General features: G+C 42.1%; 1 protein-coding gene across 5 annotated transcripts in view; it reads right to left on the bottom strand.

Annotated features, from left to right (window-relative positions):
• The window catches only part of JADE3 (jade family PHD finger 3), an 84,529-nt gene extending 77,358 nt beyond the window's left edge, over window positions 1–7,171 (bottom strand). For all 5 annotated transcript variants that reach the window (XM_084618909.1, XM_084618912.1, XM_084618913.1 and 2 more), the window contains exon 1: window positions 6,866–7,171. The gene's annotated coding sequence lies outside the window, so the exon portion shown is untranslated. The remainder of the gene's footprint in view (window positions 1–6,865) is intronic.
• Window positions 7,172–17,923: the final 10,752 nt, after the last annotated feature.

Below are 17,923 nucleotides of genomic sequence, written 5' to 3'. Positions count from 1 at the left end.
TATACACCTTTCTGGTTCATCATCACTTTTGTATGTGGTCATTTAAAATCTGGAAAGAACTGGTGTGAAACAATGGTGGGAGGATGGGGGGGGGGGGAGAAGAGAGGCAAGAGAAAACATTGCCATTTATTTTGCAATATACGCTAGGTGGTGTGTACATCAAATATTTGGTGTACTGAAACAATAAATTGCTTACATTACCCCATTTACATTTGAAACCTGTCAAATCATTTAAAAGTTAACTTGTGAATATTTTCATGAATGAAAGCCCTAAATTCAGTTCATTATGATCTGAGAGAGAGAGAGAGAGAGAGAGAGAGAGAGAGAGAGAGAGAGAGAGAGAGAGAGAGAGATCTATTCAGTCAATCCCCCTAATTTTTGAACAAAGCATTATTAGTCTGGAAGTTTGTAACAGAGATACTGTATTCATTATTTTCATGTTTCAAAAGTTTCCATCACTCAGTCAGGGAGATGAAACAATACCACATGACCAAACACTTACTACAAACAACAAGGAACTGAACATTTCATGAACAACCCATACATCTAAGATTCTTCCTTGAAATTTGTTGAATACTTACAAATAGCTAACATATTCCAAAACAGCAAAATTAGTTTGTGAACTTGCTAAACAAAGAAAGAGTTAAATTCATAATTAATACTCAATTAGTTACTTATAACCAATGCTTCTGTTATAGTCTTTAGTTATATTTGTATAGTTATACACCAATCCCTCTCTTTGAGACAGAAGAATAAAATACAAATTATGTATCAAGCATTAACAGTTTTAGCAGCCAGGAGTGCATGTATAAGCCGTATTTTGAGTCTCTCCTTGCCGTTAGGATTAAAACATAAGGAGGCATTTGCAATGGCATATGCAATGTTCAGTCTTCAGTTTGACAAACAAGCAGACCTCAGTAATACAGTGTTAAGAAGACAAACAGTGTACTTAAAGAATGAAAACAACTCTAAAGTTTTCAAACAAAGTTTAACAAGCTGTGACACACACACACAGCAGTATCTAATCTGGGAGCAATTTGTAAAAAATTGCACTACCATTAATTTATCACCCTACCTTCTGCAAATACTACAAACAGGCCAACTTGCTGCCAGTTCAAGCTTCACAGCCATGTGAATAGTCCAAGTTCTCCTCCATTGTCTATATTAAACAATAACTTGTAGGAAAGCTCTACAAAGGCTCAAGCAGTCAGCAATTCTAAGATAATGCGTCCCAATGCCGTTCCAATACCAAAACTGTTAGTCTCCTACTAACTGAAATGTAGATCTCTGTAATACTGTAAGCTCAACTTCTCAGAAGAGAGGTGAGATTTGAAATTCAGTGAAATATGAAAAAGTGAACAGCTCAAAAAAAAAAAAAAAAAAGAGGGGATTGGTTAGTAATTACAGACATACAGGGGTGAAAAAATGCAATCCTGAGGTTCGACTTCTCTCCATAGAAGTCAATACCTGGCTGTGACATTACACACTTAAGCCCTCCTGCAAGATGTTATCTTATAGTTAATCTCAAAAGGACAATAAAATACAGAACAATATTAACATATTGATGGGGTGTTGTATTTCACATCTGCAGCTGTACCCAGGAGACAGCACAAAGAGCAAGGTTATTTTAGAATAACATTAAGTGATCAGTTGCATTTAGGTGGCTACATATTCTCGGACCAAGATTTTTAAAACAGGAGCCTAAAGTAGAGCTGTTAAATCTATATTTATGCAGCCAAATAAATTACCCAATTTTCAAGAGCGACAAGTACCCCACAGCTCCCGTTAACCTCAAGAAGCCTCATTCTTGCCTCATGCATTCTCCACAGACCTATATTCTGTCAGTTCTGAGTGCAAAATGTTATACATCAGCTTTTGAAAAAAAAAAACAGTCATCTGTTAGCTTTCATTACATAAACAGAAACATCCCTGATGAGGGACGCTATTAACTTGGTAGTTTCCAAGTTTTAAACAGCGTACGCTCAAAATTTTGTTTATAACTCCAACTTCATTATGTTTCAAACACTAAAACAAAAACTATTTTAAACTTGAGACATCAAAGAGATACACCAAACATAAAATTGTAGAATGGAGTCATTCTTCTCTTTAAAAATTCCAAAAGTATTGAAATTATTCACCTATAACTGTCCAGAAACCTAAATCTTTACCACAAGAGTAAGTGGTATGATCACCATTTGCTTTGGTCAGCAGCAAAGTGACTAAAACCCCACTTTAAGATGCAATGCACATTTAGCTATAGACTTGGTAAGGACATCTTCATAATTTAAGATAGATGCATAGTAAGAACTTACCAACCTGCCCTAACCGGCTCTTTAAAGTATCCTTCATAAACATATATGATATTTTAAACAAAGTTTCTTTGTTTTAAGTAGCAAACTAACATCTGATTATACACAGGCACACGCATGTAACAAACCAGCTTAATTCAGAGCCCCACAAAGTCATTTGTCTAGGCCCCAGGCAAATAACTTACCTTCAAACAAGAGTGTAGAAGAGATACACTGTTTGTTATTTTTGTTTGACCTGTACCAGTTTTCATCCAAAGATCACTAAATGTGTTCTACAGAAGGGAGTAAGAACTATTATCTGTATCCTAGAGATATAAAGAAAAGTTGTACCCTTCAGCAAGTCATATACAATGAGTTAACTGTATAGGTGGGACTAGAACCCAAGCCTCCAGACAGCACGATCCCGTGGGCATGAAGTTTTCAAAGATTCTTTAGATATCTTACCTACAGAAATACTGTGAGTTTTAAACAGACATCTTGTTTTAGATCTCATATTTATTATTCTTTTAAATCAACAGAACACATTAAAATTAATTCTCGTAACCACATGGCTGCTATCATGCCAACAAGGGATTTAACTTATAGGAAAATGCAAATGTAAAACCAAAGCTAATGGCAGGGGCCTCAGGGGCAGTAATAGGATCTCAAACTACTTTTAACTCATTTTTTAAATTGACTCGATTTCAAGTTGACTGTATCCCTTTTATAATATAGGCACTAAGGATAGAACTTACAAGGGGGACTTAGGCATCAATGACATTCACAAAAAATGATTGCTCTGCTGCTTCCTAACCGTGTAGAAACCTAAAGTCCGCACCAGTAAAGCCCCTACGGTGCCTACATTTTGACAGCTGGCCATGTGCAAATCCAGTTCAGTCATGACATTGCCCACCAACTTGGTGCCTAAATCACATCCACCTATGCCCCAGTGGGATTCTCAAACAAGGCATTCCACACCTATTTTGCCTTGCGGCTGAATTCACGAGACAAGTTCTAAGCGCCCCTAAACCTATAAAACAGATGCAAGAAGTGGCGGTCGTGCCACCCCTTCATTCCCAGAAACCTTTAGCACAATGGTTAGAGTACCCACCAAGAACTTGGGAGACCAGGGTTCAATCCCCACTGTGCCTGATGCAGAGCTGGGTCTTGAATTTGGGTTATCTACCTCCCAGAATAGTGCCCTAACCACTGGACTATGGGGTATTTGGGAGCAGGTCTCAATCTCTCCCATTGAAGCCACAACCATAAATATTTTAAAGAACTGCTAAGAGCAAAATGCACTCAACATTCTCCACAAGAGTAGAAGTTCAGCAATGAAGAACAGCAGCTATGTTTTGAAAAAGTGTAGAGTAAGTTACAGGTAAACTGCTATTTTTTAAAATGGCAAGACTTAAGATAAAAAACATATAGCCTAGTAAAAAGTTTATAATTTAAATTTTACCTTATTACAACAACAAGGATGACAAGCTCTGAGATGCCAAGAAATGAGACACAAACTTTCTGGTTTCTCTGTCTGAGTGAGTTCACAAGCAACAGGTAGAAAGGGAAAGAGGGTTTAACCCCAATCCTGCCCAGAGGTCCCCTGAAGCTGACACTTATACTCACAAAAGATTCTACTGGTTTGAATAGACCCTTGATCTGGCAATAAGTTTTGACACCACTACAGGCGTTCATGTGTCATCTCCTTTGCAAATCTTTGCTTCAGGTACCTGTTATATTACTCGCTCACGCTAGAAAGAAAACAAGGAAAACAGCTGCTCAGATTTCTCACAATCTTAAGGAAGCAGTTTTTGTAAAGGTGACCTAAAAAAACAAAGGGGGAGAAGAAAGGTTATAGCTTTTTTGGTGATTTATAGTCCACACAAAAACGGAAAAAGATTTTCCCACCTCAGCAAAAGTTTGGTTCCCCCTGCTTTCCTTAAGCTTTAAAAATATAAGGCATGTCATGTCTAGTCTGACTGGAAGTCAGAAGTTCACACAAAAAAAAGACCCAAATCATTTTATAGCACACCCTACTGTGAAATGATTTTTTTTAAATCAACTCACTTGAAAACTCATTTTTCTACTAGAACAGCCTTTCAATATCACTTACTTTAAAAAAAAAGTTTTGTGATTTCCAGTTCATAATTTTTTAATGGTCTTCCGGGCAGTCCTAAGAGCATGCTCAGATCTTCCCGTTCTTCTCTGTGCACATGCCCAGGCCCCCCAGCATTTTAGCTTAATCAGAGCTGAAACTGAAAATATCCTCATGTATTGTTCGGGAATAGTAGATGCAATTGAGCTCCCCCCAAAACAGGGTATCATAGGTGTGTCACTCACATGATGTAAGAAGTGCAACTGATCAACAAAACAGTGAATCTTGTCATACACAAACTGTTGTCAAATGCATGAAGAAAAACTAAAAAGAACAGCTCTCTAATCTCTGCCAGTTATAACAACATTAGGTGTTACTTATAGCAATAGTAGATACAAAATTTTCATATGGGAATGACATTTTCAACTGGATGGGTGTCTTTTCAATTATAGGACTGTCAACCAAAACAGTTGTCTCCCTTCCCCCACCTATATCGATAGATGGAAAGCAGGATAAATGCAGATTTAAAAAAAAAAAAAAACCACACCCTAGATCTTAAATTGTTTAGTCCAAAGTATCATTTGACTAAATTTAAAGCTCACGATCACCTAGAAAGATGCTTTCACCCCGAGTTCTGAATCATGTATAGTTAACCCTTTTCACAACACCACAAATGTTTGATTCACAGAAATTAAGTTTTAAAGGAAGTGCATATTTAAATAATAAGAAAATGGAAGATTAAATATCTCTAGCTGCACCACAATAATTTTAACCCTCTTCCATGGCTTGTCATACAATATAATTGATTTGTAAGCATTTATTATTTGTATTACAGTAACACCTACTCATTGTGTTGGGAGCTCTGCAAGTGTAAAATAAGGCAGGCATGTCTCAAAGAGCATGACGACATTAACTAAATACAATATGAAGGGTACTGAAAGGTGTTTTCTGGAACGGCAGCAATAGAAACTTCCAATTCCAGCGGTAATGTGACATTTATCAGAGGGGTAGCCGTGTTAGTCTGTATCCACAAAAACAATGGCGGCACCTTAAAGACTAACAGATTTATTTGGACATAAGCTTTCGTGGGTAAAAAACCCACTTCTTCAGATGCATGGAGTGAAAGTTACAGATGCAGGCAAAAAATGTCACATTTGGCACTCTGTTGGATTCTCCATTGTAAAGTAATGATACTACTTACCTGTGTCGCACTATGCTATGATCACTTTTAACACTGTTTAAATGTAAAGATAATGCAAGGATGTATTATTTTAGCTATTAAACTACTATCTAATAAGAACTTTTTAAAGCTAAAAGATCAAGTATTTCAGATTCATGAAAAATCTGATTTACCTGCACTCATCAAGTGAGAAATACTAGGAAGCCATTAAGACAACTCTTCCACATAAGCGACATACTTTTCAGTCTGACTTCATTCCTCGGGGCAGAATATGTCCTCATTTATTCCAAAGGCAATACTTATTTTGCATACTAGGCTAACCTCCCACCACACCCAAATGCACTCTTTCATGATTAAGCAGACTCGTGCAGAAACTAACAAGTCTTCACATCTATCTGCAGTGAACAAAGAACATTTCAGCATGGACTTCTCTTATTAGGCATATGTGCAGAGCATAGCGGAACAAGGCCCTGATCAGGTCTTTTGGCATTACCACAGTATTTATAGTTTAAGTGCCAAGAGAGCATAATAAAAAAAAATAAATAAGTGCATACTGACCCGGTGAGCCCATCCCCAAGTCACCTTTGCTTTCAGCTTGATTAGCACAAGGGGCTCATCTACAAAATTACATTTTCTTGCTGGGAGGGAGGGTAGGTATTTATTTCTTACACCCACTAATCAATTTAATCTACATCAAAATAAGCCACTCTAACCGAAATAACTGCGTCCCCACAGGGTTTTGCACGGGTTTAACTAAAATCAGTTTTAAAAGATCACAATGCTACTTAAACTGGTGCAACTTTCTTGAACTGACAAGGCCTAAAGTAGCAGCACCCCTGCCTGGGAGAGCCTTAATTCCGCACACAATGCGGGAGCCGAGAGGCAGAGAGAGAGAGAGAGGGGCCGGGAGCGACCGAAAGGACGCTCGCAGCTCGTGCACTTGTTACTGCCCCTTTGTCGACACACGTGGGGGCCGAAACGGAGAGAAAAGATCTGCGAGGAGCTGCCAAGCGAGTCACCCCCAGCCCCGGGCTCACCCCACAGTATCCGGCTCCCACCGACCCACCCACCCCGATGCTGCGTCTCCGCCGCCGCCCCCAGGCGCGGCAGCTTTCACCCCGGTCGCTGGCGCCCCAAGTGCTGCCGGAGGTCCCGGGCCAGTGCCCCGGAGCCGCCTGGGGAGACGAGCCCCGCTGCTGCCCCGGGCCCCGCCGGGAGAGGGAGCCGCGCGGCCCCCGCGGCCCTGGCGCCAAACGCCCCGCGCCGCCTCCACGAGGCTCCCGCCCGCAGGGCCCCGCTCACCTTCTGGCCGCGCCAGCGTCCCCCGGCGTGTGCGGCCGCAGCGGCTCCGGGGCGCTCAGGGCCGCTCCCCGCCGCTCATCGCCCTCCCCGGCCGGGGCGTCTCCGCTGCTGCTGCCGCCGCCGCCGCCGCCCTCCCCGGCCGTGCGCCCGCGCCTAGGCCCCGGCCGCCCCGCTCATGCCGGCCCCGCGGCTCGCTGCTGGCGCTGGCTCTGGCAGGCGGCGGCGGGGGAGGCCGCACACAGGAGCCCTATTGTACCAGGGCCGCCGCGGCGCCAGGCCCCGCCCCTTCCCGGCCCGGCCGGCGCGTCCCGCCGCCGCCGCCGCTGCGCAGAGCGGGCTCCCTCCCCGGCGCGCCCGGGCCCCCTCGCCGCCCCTTAGCCCCGGCCTGTGGGGGGGAATCGGGTCCTAAAAGCCACCCGGGGGACGGAGGGCGCCCCCTCGGCGCCTCCCACCCTCGGCTGCTGGGCTGTGCCACAAGGGCGGAGGCTGCTCGGCTCCATCCCCCGCCCCAGCGAGAGCGCACAAGGGCCGCCCTTGAGCAAGGGAGCAGGTGGCCGAAGGGGAAGCCGCAGCGGCGGCGGGGGCTGGCTCAGGCCCGGCGGACACACACCGCCCAGCCCGGCGAGAGGCGCGAGTCGAGCTGGGGCCTGCCAGCCTCGGGCCTGCAGAAAGCCGCTGCTGGGCTGCTTTTAACCGTCCTTGGGCACCTGGGCCCTGCTCCGGCACCCACTGAAGCGCATAACATCCCCCTGAACTTCATGGGGTTACTCTCATGTGGAAGCCTTTGTGGGAGCGTAGCTTTGCCACGTCAGAAAGTGGTTGTTTTTAACTAGTGCCATCTCAGAGCACTTTAATTCTCAGTACTTGGCATGTATGAATGATATTTGCCATCTTTACCAAGTGGTGGCATGCCACTATGGCTGCCACTGCCCTGTCTGAAAGAAGCATGCCTCAATAGACCTTTGTGCAAAATAGAGGATGCCCTCGTTGACTCCCAAAACCTGAACAAAACAGAAAACAAACCCAATTCAAATAAAACTAACCAAAACAAATGAGAATTACATCATGCCCTGAACTTTGGCAGACCATCAAACCACCACACTGGCACATTTTATCTTAAAAAAAAGGGGAGGGGGGTATCTCAATCTGATTTCACCTACCTCAATGGATGTAAGGTAAGGGGTGCTTTTCATAAGTGGGCCCCTGAAACTTCAGAACTTTAAGAATAAGAGCACTCTGAATTGCACCCAGAAATTAATAGGAAACAAGTTCAGAGAGTTGGTCTGATTTTAAGTACACATTATTAGTTACATTTCCATGTGATAAATTCCAGCTTAGAATAAGACACAATATCTGTCTCAAAGAATTTACATCTAAGGTGCTGATCTTGCAGATAGATACGGGAATAACTTTATGCAAATGAGTAAATGGGGCTACTTGTACGGTTACTGATAAAAGTGCAAGATTAGGGCCTAAATTTACAATCTCCAGCCCACCATACTTTCAAAATAGACAGCTGCACGCTGCACCTGTATCAAAGTATAGATTGTTCTTTTAAGTGACAAAAAAGCAATGGATAGCCACATGTAAAGCCTGGCCAGTGACCAGCTTTAGGTTTTACCTATTTTGACCTACTTCAAATTAAAAGCCCTCATCCATTGCTCTGAGAAACATTACAGTAAAATATGCAATTGAAACAAAGGATGGTAAAAATTGCTATGGGTCACCACTGTTAACTGAGAATCAAAGAGCAGTGATGGCTCCACTAGGCCATCAGATAGCAAATGTTTTGGGCAAAAGATCAACAAAATACCTTCAATAATAAGTGCAGAGTCCACCCCGGATAATTCCTTATGCCAAGTATCAGTTATGTCATAGGTGTGTTTTATTTGCCTCCAAACCTGTCTATCTTAGGTACTTATGTAGCTTCCATCACCCATAGTGTGTGAGTACTTCACAGTCCCTAATGGATATATCCTCACACCATCCTGTGAGGTACGGATGGGAGGCTAAGTTCACCCAAGGTCATGCAGGAAGTCTGTAGCAGAGCAGGGAACTGAATCTCAGTCTCCCATGTGCTAGGCTAGAACACTAAATGCTAGCAGTGGTTTTCAAACTTTAGCAACCCTAGGACCCCCATTTTGATTTAAAATTTTTTACAGACCTCCAAATACCCCCAATCAGCCCCAGGCCCTGCCCCCACTCCACCCTTTCCCCCAAGGCTCCCCGCCACCTCTTCCTGGCCCCGCTCCACCCTTGCCCCTCCTCTTCCCTGCCTCTTTCCATCCTCTCCCCCAAGCATGCCCCATCCCTGCTCCTTCCCCTCCCTCCCACTGAACAGCCATTCCACAGCATGCAGCAGGCACTGGGAGGGTGAGAGAGGAGTTGATCAGCACGGCCAGTTGCCCTGGACATGATTCCACGCCCTCTCGCTCCCAGCACCTTGTGCACGCTGCTGCACAGCTGTTCCTCAGCATGCAGGAGATGCTGGGAGGGAGGGGGAGGAGTTGATCAGCGGGGCCCACGGACCCCAGTTTGAGAAATGCTGTGCTAGACCATCCTTTCTCTCGGCTAGCCACTAGGAAGATAGTGAAGCTGTATAATATAGGTAGAATGAGAAGGGGATGAAGAGCATGACTGCACCCCAGAAAGTCTCACAATCTTCCACAAGGACTTTATGTACACATGAACAAGAGGGATGGCAAAACAGAACCTTTAGTTAACTTTTGTATAGCAAAGGATATATTTTTAATAAAAGATTTGATTAGACAGAAACCATATTAAAATGGTGATGATAACTATGTGGTCATTTTTTTCATGTATCAATGATCACCTCATTCTGTATTCTGTCCATTATTGTATGTTTCCCAAAACAAATGCTAGCATGTCATACCTCTTTAGACACCAACAACTTTGAATAAAATGCCAAGAACATTTTTCCTTCTGTCCCATCACTTGCAGAATTTCCTACAGCAAATTACAATGGCCTGGGGATCAGGATGGGCAATATTTATTGCTAGACTAGTGACAAGTTTAGGGTTCAAGATCTAGAGGCTTAACGGATAGAATTAGCTTTAGGGGACAATATGAGGGATTTTAGCCCCAGTTGGTTCCTCAGGTATTAGACCTTAAAAATCACATTATGTCAGTTAAATATGGACATGCTAATTCCGATCATTTTTCAGGCCCACATAGTTGGATTTATAGTATTTAGAGAGCCAGTCATAGGTGCTGGAACTGGGGGTGCTGCCGCACCTCCTGGCTTGAAGTGGTTTCCATTATATACAGGGTTTACAGTGTGGTTCAATGGCTCTCAGCACCCCCACTATACAAATTGTTCCACCACCCCTGGAGCCACTCTTTCCAGAGGATGAATGTGACAAATAATACTAATTCACATTTTAAAAACAAACATTTCTATGATAAATTTTCAGTGAACTTTGTTGTATATACAGCATAGCAGGCTGAGGCCACAGGAGACAATTGACATGGGAAATATGAGGACACAAAGTCAATGGGACTACACAGTTCAATAACTGCTTTCCAGTGTGAGCCAGGATTTCATAATCTTTTCCTATATATACAATCTATACTATGGAAGAAAGAATTACAATAACATTCTCAGTCTGTTCCTAGGAAATGCAACAAGATAAACAAATGTAAAGCAGATATTGTGTTGTTCTTTTCAGAGATGTCAAAGCAGTTTCCAAGTTTTAGGCTGAAAGGATGAACTATAGATGCTCCAAACATCTAGAGAACATGAGGAATTTGCAGGCCCAGATGTTAACATGCCAATAAAATATAGCACAAACACTGAAAATCATCCCTAGGGAAGAACACTCTGGAAACTGAAAACAGAAAAGAGATGGGCAGGATAAAATGTATATAGGTATACCATACTAGGTCTGAAATGAGTAATTATTCAGCTGTATAGATTAGGCTCCACACAGTATATTAAACCAATAACAAGGTAACATTAAAATAATATTTAACATCTGAGAAATAAGGTCATTCAGAGTTTAGCATGAATGGAACTGGGGAAAGGATGTATAATCTGGAAGCCTGAAAGTATTTCAGTGAACAATTTTGGGAAGCAGGGGGACATTTTCTACCAACTCTACAGTCTGTGTCACGGGTGATCAGGCACCTGTGAGGTACAAATGTCACAGGATCAGTCACCTGAACTGAGAACAGAAATTCATAAATATTATGCCAAAGCTCAACATACCCCCTTACTTCAAGAGCATTAATTCTAATTCTGAACGCTGCCAAAATTCTTCATTCACTGGTAAGAGTTGATGCAGTTGGTGGAACCTTAACGCAAACTCAGTAATTATTAGTGCATGATTTTCTGGCATACTGGGAGGACACATCAAGTAGGGTCCTGCAGGGATACCTCCAGAGTTTGGCACTATTCAGTATTTTCATTAATGACTTGGACAACGCAGAGGAGAGTGTGCTTATAACATTTGCTGATGTCATCAAGCTGGGAATGGTTGCAAGCACTTTGGAGGACAGGATTAGAATTCAAAGTGATCTTAATAAATTGGAGAATTGGTGTAAAATCAACAAGATGCAATTCAATAAAGACAAGTACAAAGTACTACACTTAGGGAAAAATCAAATGCACAGCTAAAAATGTGGAATAACTGACTGGGCAGTAGGATTGCAGAAAATAATCTGGGGGTTATAGTGAATCACAAATGGAATATGAGTCAACTGTATGATGCTATTGCAAAAAAGGGAAGTGTCATTCTGAGGTATATTAACAGAAGTGTCATATGTAAGAAACGGGAGGTAACTGTTATGCTCTATGTGGCACTGGTGAAGCCTCAGATGGAGTACTATATCCAGCTTTGGGCACCACACTGAAAGATGTGGACAAATTAGAGATGAGCAACAAAAAGAATTTTAAAAAATCTGACCTATGAGGAAAGGTTAAAAAAAACTTGCAAAAAGATAACTGAGGAGAGCCTTCAAATACTTAAAATATGTTATAAAGAAGATGATGATCAATTGTTCTCCACATCCACCAAGGAAGAAGAGGACACCAAGGACAAGAAGTAATTGTCTTAGTTTGTGGCAAGGGAGATTTAGGTTAGATATTAGGAAAAATCTTTAAGGATCCTTAAGCACTGACACAGGTTACTTAGGGAGGCTGTGAACTCCCCATCACTGTAGAACAGGTTAGACAAGCACCTGACAGGGATGTCTAAGTATACTTATTCCTGCCTCAGTGCAGGGGAATGGACGAGATGACCTCTTGAGGTCCCTTCCAGCCCTATATTTCTATGAAATACAGACCTCAAGCCCAGTCTTAAACACCCCTTGCACAGAATTCCCACTTATTTCAATGGTACTTGTGTATATTGCTTTGCATCAAATTTGACACTCCTTCTGGAAGAAGTTAAATATCTCTCAGTCTTTTATCAAATTGTCTCTTGACTTCTACATCATTATGGTAGTAGAAATCAGATGAGATACTTTTTACAATTTCTTAGCAATAAAACTCTTCGGTCAGCACACAGCAAGTCCCCACTCCAGAATTTACTACCTTTGGTGGACTATCAGAACTTGTGCTCATAGAGCTCTAGGATACAATGCAAAGTCTGATTAGCACTTTTTTGGTTTATCTTTTTGTTAATCCCCCAAGATGAATGTTTAGTCATATTGGACACAGACAAAATGTGTAATTTAAGGTGTGCACTGAGTTTCCTGTTGCTGCTGACCTCCTAAATTTCACAGTAATTCTTGTAGACTTGGAAAGCCTGCTCAATAATTAGGAGGAGCAAGAATGGCACAGTAGTTTAGGGATAAAGGGAAAAGTTAGTGGGGAAAACTGCCTGGTAGCAAAGTATCATTGGAGCTTAAGAACTTTTAAAATATGCATCTGAAACATGCACACTCTATGAAATATGCATCTGTGGCATTCTGGTGTTTCTTAAAAAATTCACACCAATCTCACTTGCAAGCTTTATAAAATCCCTTCAACAACCCATACTAAAAGTTGGACCTTCCCCAGTTTAAAGACTTAAAGTTGTGACTACCATTACAGTGAAGATGCATGCATGAAAAAGAAAGCTACATTAATGAAACCTAAGTACTTACAAACATGGAAACATTTAAGACAAGTAAAATACATATCCAAATATTCAGAGCTAATAGTCTTAAATATCTCAAAGAATAATTTTGTTCCTGTTTATTAGCAAGGACTACTAAAACATTATTTGCATTATAAGTAGTGAAGCATGAGGATGCTGTTCAGCATGGGCAGTGGGTATCGCAGGCACGGGAAGGCTCTGCCTTCCCAAACAGCCTGACATCCCCCTGCCCATACTCCACCCCCAGGCTCCATCCTGCCTTTGTGCCACAGGCTGGGGTAGGCAGGCTGGGGGCCAGGGTGCACCCCCGGGGCCATGCCATGCCACCCATCCTCCTAGCACTGGGACTGGGAGTGCTCCAGCAGAGCCACCACTGGCGGTAAGAAGGAACTGAGGAGGGGCTGGGTCGGCAGGGGCATATATTCAGCGCCATTAAGATGCCACTCCAGGGGGCTCCACAGCCAACCCGACGGGAGCTGCTCAGGGAAAACTTTCCAACCACTGTGCACGTGGGGCGCACACACCCTAATTGGAATCAATATGAGCAATCACTCAAAGAAGAATATTGAATATTTGCAAATTGAGCCATAATCTCTTCTCTGGTTGGCAGTTTGAAATGTTCTCTTTGTATGGCCTTGTTGAGGTCTCTGGGATCTAAGTATATGCCTAGCTGGCTATTACTTTTCTCCATAATGACTAGGGAGCTCATCCATTCTGTTGGCTCCTCAATTTTTTGTGCTACTTGCATTGCTTCCATCCTTGCAAGCTCAGCCTTGAGTTTACCACAGAGTGCAAATGGCACCTTTCTACATAGATGGATAACTGGAAGGACCTGTATGTTTATCCGGATTGTATGTTCACCCTGCGAGCAACCCAGCCCTTCCCTTGAAACAGGTCAGGATATTCCCAAAAGAATGCCTCATAGCCAAGTTCAATATGATCTTGTAGTGAGAACACCCATTTTACCAGATTGAGTTTCTCACATGCAGCCAGGCCTAATATTGGTGTCACTTCCTTTGGCACTACAATGAAAGGTAGCCTGTATATTGTGTTTTTATGGTTGATGCTAGCAACACACCTGCCCTTCAGTGGTATATTTGTTCCAGAATAACCAGTTACTTTTATTTTTGTTGCTCCCAGTTTGGGTCTTATTTATAGTCTCTAAATCTTGTTCAGACAGAATATTAAGCCGAGCTCCTGTGTCTAGTTTCAGAGGAATAATTGTTCCATTCACTGTCATAGGCAGTATCCAGCCCTTCTCATCAGGCTAAATCCCAGTACATCTATGAAAAACTTCTCAAACAGATGGTCTTTAACTGAATACACTTGACTTCTCTGCACTTGGGATCCGCAGCATTTTGCAAAATGATTATTTTCCCCACAGTTTTGACAGAGTTTCCCTCAAGGCAACATAGTATTTGGGCCCATGCTGTGATCCGCACCTTCCACCTGACCATCTGTGCCCAATCGTTCCCCTAGCAGCGGTTTTCATAGCAAGTGGTTCCACTCTTTGATTTGACCTATTCTGGCTATATTCTTTTATACTTAGTACATGGATAACCCCTTCTGGTGAATTCAGTTCTTTGGCTTGGGCTTTCACAATTTTTGCTGCCCTACATATTTGGAGAACTTTTTCTAAAGTGAAGTGTTCGTGGAGCAGTCTCTCTCTCAACACATCATCTTTAACACCCCAAATGATTCTGTCTCTGACCAGAGACTCTGTCAGCCCACCAAAGTCACAGGTTTTACTGAGTATCCTTAATTCTGTGACATATTGCTCTATGGTGTCATCAGTTTTTTGGAAGTATGTAAAAATGTATCTTATGTTTTATTCCTTTTTGGCATGCAATGTTCCTCAAATTTAGTCAGTATTTTACTTAACTTCATGCTTTCACCTTCTTCAAACTTAAAGTTGTTATAAATATCCTATGCATCCTCCCAAACAACATGAAAAAAAGATAGATGATTTCAAGCTACCATTTTTCTCCTTTGCCCCTATGGCTGCTAAATACAATTCAAATCTGTCTGAATTTTTTCCAGTTCTCTGCAACATTGCCTGACAATTGCAGACTGGATGGATGTTGCAACACATCTATATTTGGCTTTTCCTCCCTTCTTAAGCTAGTCAAGCTACTATATTGCTTGCCAAATACATGTGGAAGCCTCTGTGCCTTGTGCTCCACGTGCTTCTCTGGTGCCTCTGTTTGTTGCAGTTGCAAACACTGGAGTTCAAAATGACTGGCGTTTCCGTCTCATTCACCATTTCTGACACCATGTAACAATCTTGGGGTTCATTAAATAACAAGCCAGTGAACGAGAAAGGAATAAAATTTTAATAAAACAAACTGGAGACTGCACACAGCCATGTGGTGTTCCCAGTCCCTATCTCCAGCGCTCATCTCCAAATTCCTGTGTTCATAATACTGTCCCTTATGAGGGAGCATCTCTAAATTACAATCTTCTACAAATCTCTCTCTGCATGTATGTTTACACATAAGGAGAGTTTGGATGCTGCTTTTCAAGAGCTACACCTAGCCTTCAAGTCTCATTTATTAAACTAACATGACATTTGTTTACTAAAAGAACTAGCTCTTAACAGTTTGTACTATTACAGTTAACTGATAGTTTGAGATTAATAAAATACTTACACCAGGAAAATAATTTTTTTCTTACACATGTCCAAAGATCAATATACACAATTTATTAATGCATGGTGTTTTTCAAGTTGGTTTTTTTTTTAATTTTTTATAAAGTACGAACAAGCTTGATTTTGCAGGGCCTACACATGTAACCCCAGCACCTGGTCTTTGTTTAATTGACTAAGAAACAAACAGTAAATAGCTCCTATTTGCACATTAGTCATGCCATAATGTTTCGGAAAATAATCTAATGGAATAGTCATTCAACTACTGAGAGGCAGAACATTTCTGTGAAAGTTTTGCATGCCTCCAATGCTTTGAGAAGGGAGAAATTATATTACATGACTAGTGCAATAATCCTTCCAAAATACACTCCCATCAGCTTTAGCAATAATAGAAATCAAGTATAAAAGAGGCAAGCTCAATTGTTAAATATTACTGATATAATCTAGATAGCCTTGCAGAAAGCTTAGTATCTGAATTTCTAAAGCTACGTTCCTTTTGTTTTACTTTTAGCCCACCCATGGGTAGATTTCCCCATTTTTGTAAAGGTGCATGATTGTTTCACTGACTTTTCTTATCTATTTAAGATTTTTATACCCTTGCTAACATTATCACATTTCTGTGTCCCCCAGGGGGCTGTACTAGTGAGCTGTAGCTCACGAAAGCTTATGCTCTAATAAATTGGTTAGTCTCTAAGGTGCCACAAGTACTCCTTTTCTTTTTGCGAATACAGACTAACACGGCTGTTACTCTAGGACCAGTACTGTTCAACATATTCATAAATGATCTGGAGAAAGGGGTAAACAATGAGCTGGCAAAATTGGCAGATGATACAAAACTACTCAAGATAGTTAAGTCACAGACTGTGAAGAATTACAAAGGCATCTCACAACACTGGATGGCTGGTCAGCAAAATGGCAGATTAAATTGAATGTTGATAAATGCATAGTAACGCACATTGGAAAACAATTCTAACTATACATATAAAATGATGGGGTCTAAATTAGCTGTTATCACTCAAGAAACAGATCTTGGAGTCACTGTGGATAGTTCTCTGAAAACATTTGCTCAATGTGCAGCAGCAGTCAAAAAAGCTAACAGAATGGTAGGAATTATACCATTGGTAGGATAGATGAGAGAGAAAATATATTGTGTCTATATAAATCCAGGGTATGCCCACATCTTGAATATTGCTTGCAGATCTGGTCACCCCATCTCAAAAAAGATATACTGGAACTGAAAGAGGTATGTGTGATTAAGTGGGAATGTTTTTAATGTTTCCTCTGAATCCTGTAGGAGTGCCTCAGTTTCCCCTATGCATTTCTTAAGTCTCTAGGTGGTGGGATAAGGGGGTGTAATTGTTGCAAAGGGCCAGGGTACATAAATGGCTGACAGTGGCTCCTGGCACCTGATGACCTGGGCCCTTCCCCTCCTGCAAGGTGATAGCTAAAGGGTTGGAGAACAAAGGAATCAAGTGACCTCGTGGCCCAGGAAAGGGACAAAGCTCAGAGGAGGAAGGGTTGGAGGGTGAGTCAGTTTGGGCTGGCTGGGGATGAGGAGTGAAGTGCAGACGTGGCTGTGGGGTCCTGTTCTCTGTACCTACAAGCTCTGTTTTAGATAGGTTTATTAGATGACAGGAACACTCTGTTTTACTGGCTGGCTCAGAGTCATGTCCGACTGCGAAGCTGGGATGCAGGACCCTCTGGCTTCCCCAGGACCACCTGGGCAGACTCGCTGTGGGAAGCGCACAGAGGGTCAGAGAATGCTAAATGCTCAGAGGTCAGACCCAGGAAGACAGAAGCTGTGTGAGTTTTTTGCCCTGAAGACAATCTGCTCACAGAGAGGAGACTTTACCAGAGTCCTGACTGGCTTTGTAGGGAGCAGTTCCAGAGTATTGCCCGGGGACTCTCCTTCCCTTTTCCGTACTGTCAGAAAAAAAAAATGATTAAGAGTATGGAATAGTTTCTGTATGGAGGCGAGATTAATAAGATTGGGACTTCTGAGCTTGGAAAAGAGACAACCGAGGGGGGGAATGTAATAAAGGTATATAAAATCATGACTGGTATGGAGAAAGTAAATAAGGAAGTGTTATTTACTCCTTCTCATAACACAAGAACTAGGGGTCACCAAATGAAATTAATAGGCTGCAGGTTTAAAAAACAAAAGGAAGTATTTCTTCACACAACACAGCGTCAACCTGTGGAACTCTTCGCCAGAGAATGTTGTGAAGGCCAAGACTACAAAAGGGTTTAAAAAACACAACCAAAAAAACCCACACACACCTCTATACACTCATGGAAGATAACCATTGATGG

This window comes from Lepidochelys olivacea (assembly GCF_965140295.1).
Source record: "Lepidochelys olivacea isolate rLepOli2 genome assembly, chromosome: 1".
NCBI classification, from domain to species: Eukaryota; Metazoa; Chordata; order Testudines; family Cheloniidae; genus Lepidochelys; species Lepidochelys olivacea.
The sequence above is the reverse complement of the archived record's forward strand: the minus strand, read 5'-3'. Positions and strand labels throughout refer to the sequence as shown.